Below are 3,387 nucleotides of genomic sequence, written 5' to 3' on the forward strand. Positions count from 1 at the left end.
GATTAGTTGTACTCCTATTCATATTTCTTCGAGTTTGGTAGATGAGATGCAACAATTTATGATCAGCATGGAGTCAGTTTGTAGACAACCAAGCGTGGAACCAATTTCATTGACCGAATATGCTAATAGTATGTTTGGCCCAATTTCTGATCGTAGTTATGATCATTCACCCATTCAAAGGGAAGATAATTGGCCTAGCAATACTGAAGTAAATGATTCTACTTTTTCCTTATCGAACGACCTTTTCCAACAAATGGAACACGATTTTCAAAATTTGGATGGATCACTCCAAGAGCTTCAAAAAGGTATTTCTATTTTAAGACAAGGCATTGAAGAATACAAAGAGGACATGCAAAATTCTGCGAAAGACCAATCTTTTGGAAGTGGTAGCCAATTGATAGACACATTTTTGTGTCTACGTTGTCCTTAATTTCATGTATTGTTGGTACTCGATTTTTGTACTTATTATGGTATTTTATGTGTTTTTAGGTATATTTGGAAATAAACATTCTTGGAAAAATCGGCTCGAAAAGTCGTCTAAAGCACCGGAAGGAACGTGTTATTCAGACTCTCACTTGTGGATAAGGGGCGCCCAAATGATAAGGGGTACCCAAAGGATATTTGCACCCAAGCAGCTGATCAGAGACACCCCTCAAGGCATCTGCTATTCGCACCCCAGGACCGGATAGGGGGCATCCGTCTTCTTCTTCACGGGAAAGATATTGGCGGGAAAAGAAATCTCAACTGTGTGAGATTCTGGTCATGATATTATGGCGATATTTGTGTCTTTAAGACATGATTATCTTCTTACCATGATGGTAAGATTTTGTAGGTGTCTTGAATGGAAGGAAATCGTATACTCTTGGATATTTTCGAAAACAGGGAAGGAATTATTCACGGAATTAATTGAAGATATTCTCTTCATTATTTGGCTCAATTAAATGAGAAGATTTGGATATACCATACAACTCAGAAGACGTGTGAAAATGGAGAGGAAATATTCCCGTGAAATACTTTCATTAACTACAAAGATCTTTTGGAGTAATTGAGATGATTGTCGACCTAAGATTGGCTTCACACTATAAATAAGAGTGTCTTGGGTATCAGTGAGGGATGGAGAGTTTGGGGATCGTTTAGAGCAAACCCGGTTTAATCATTATTTTCTCCCATTTCATCACTTGTAAAACACTTTTGAGCAATGAAAAATTATTCTGAGTGTGTTTCCAATATGCGGAGCTAAACCAAATCCTTGGGGCTATGGAGGAAGCCGTTGTTTCGGTAAAAGTGATATATTTTTATTAATTAATTACAACAACTCTATTATGATTTTTGCATTGAACTAAAAATTGTTTATATGATTTTGATTAGTTAGGTGTATTTTCTCTTGATAGAATATGCTTGCTTTAGGGTTTTGATATTCTATGCTTGGATTAACATCTATTCTTTTGGAAATCTACATGTCTAGGCAATACTATTAGAATCAATCTGAATGTTGAGTTGCATAATTATTGTTTTATTAAATCACTAATATCAACCAATGGTGGAATGCTAGTCCTATTCTCTCCATAATTCTCACAACACTTTTTATTCGAGTTTGTTATATTTTTTTATTTATAAAAATTAAGTCTAAAAAAATCTTCCTTCACAAGTCTCAACGAACCTTTTTACTACAACAACTTGAAAACACATCAAATTTTTGGCGCCGCCGACGCGGACTTGTCTTTAGGCTAGAGTTTTCAGATTTTTTTTTTTAGGTTTTTATTTTTATTTGTTCTTCTTTACGTTTTTGGGTTTTTGTCTTTTTCTATCAGATTTTGGAATTTGGAGCGAAAGAAAATTTTGCCAAAGCTTTTGGTGAATACTTAAAGACTGGAGTAAAAGGCAAAGCGAAAGGAGCGAAAGGAGAAGATTTTTTTTTATAAAAAAGGGAAAAAAAAAAGAGAGAGACATTTTTACTTTTGTAGATTTTTATTTTTTTTTAGACTTTCTTTTTCTTTTGCACTTTATATTTTTGGACTTTGGACTTTAAATTTTGGGACATTATTTTTAAACCCTACGGAAGGGTAGTTTATATATAAATTGTTTGCAGAGAAGGACGGTGATTACGATATCACCTCGGCCCCTCGGGTTCGTACATGACATAGGAGTCGTGGCCCGAATCGACTACAAAGGTTCATCCCCCGTCTGGTACGGGAGATAAGTTTGTCGAAACACTCGTGAATCCCTTGTCAGCGAGTTACTGTCTTCCTTCGTATGCATATATGTTGAGGACTTGAAAACGGCTGCTTTAATTTCCTAGTAAAGGGCAAGGACTGGCCATACAAGATAAGGGTTCGGATTTCATCACCGTTCTCTTCTTGCCCGCCTTAGGAAAACGACACCAAACGCGAACCTAAGCCTAAAATTTTGACTAGAACGAGACCGATAAGGTAACGAGCTTAACAGGAAAGTCATTCGAAAAATATTGGTTACTCTTTTAAGCATACTTCGAAGTTCTTGACGGTTTCTGTAAGTTGAATGCGTGACTGCGCCGCCTTGTAATACCGGTGAGTCCTTGGGTATCAAAGCTCCACCGAGCTTCCCTCGCCTCTATTCAACTTACTTTAACTCGGATTGATTCCAGAGGGGTTTGCTTAAATTGTAACGAATTCCCTTTCGAAGGATTAAAATCTGGTCTAGAAACAATCTAAGTGGAGCCATCATGCTTTTTGTTTGCTAGAAATCAGTAGGTTTTCTATGGTAGAGTTAGCCTTGTCAGTGGGTTTATTTTGGAATGTCAAACTGGTACAATAGCCAATACAACGAATATCCAATTGAACAAAATGGACATTACTACTTTGACCATAGTGTGAATAGTGGTTGGGAACATCCACCTTTTGAAGGTTATGGGTCATACCATGATGAGCCTAATTACTATTCACACACCCACAGGTCATACGAGCAAAACGATCCTCCTATTTCTCTAGAAGAGTCTCTCAAGAGTTTCATTGAGTCAACACAGAAGTTTCACTTATTTATGAAAGAGACTTATAATATTCCACTTCCAGAAGAGTCCATAGAGCAGTCAACTAAGATGTCTCTAGAAGAGTCCCTCAAGCAGTTTAATGAGTGTACAAATAGGATTACGGAAAAATTTGCTCAAGATAGTCTTAACTTCCAATATAGTGTTCCCAATACCACCCTTGAAAATAAGGATAGTTTTTATTCACATAATCAAGATGACGAGGTTAGAATTGGTAACTCTACTAGTTTAGATGAGGTTCAACCATTTTGATATTATTATAATGATGATCATGATGAGGATAGTGTTGATGAAGAATCAGACACATATAGGCATAGTGATCAGGAATTTGTTACTCCAATTGAGCTTTACAATAATAATATTAT

The sequence above is a fragment of the Papaver somniferum genome, unplaced genomic scaffold (assembly GCF_003573695.1).
Source record: "Papaver somniferum cultivar HN1 unplaced genomic scaffold, ASM357369v1 unplaced-scaffold_118, whole genome shotgun sequence".
In the NCBI taxonomy this organism is placed as follows: Eukaryota; Viridiplantae; Streptophyta; class Magnoliopsida; order Ranunculales; family Papaveraceae; genus Papaver; species Papaver somniferum.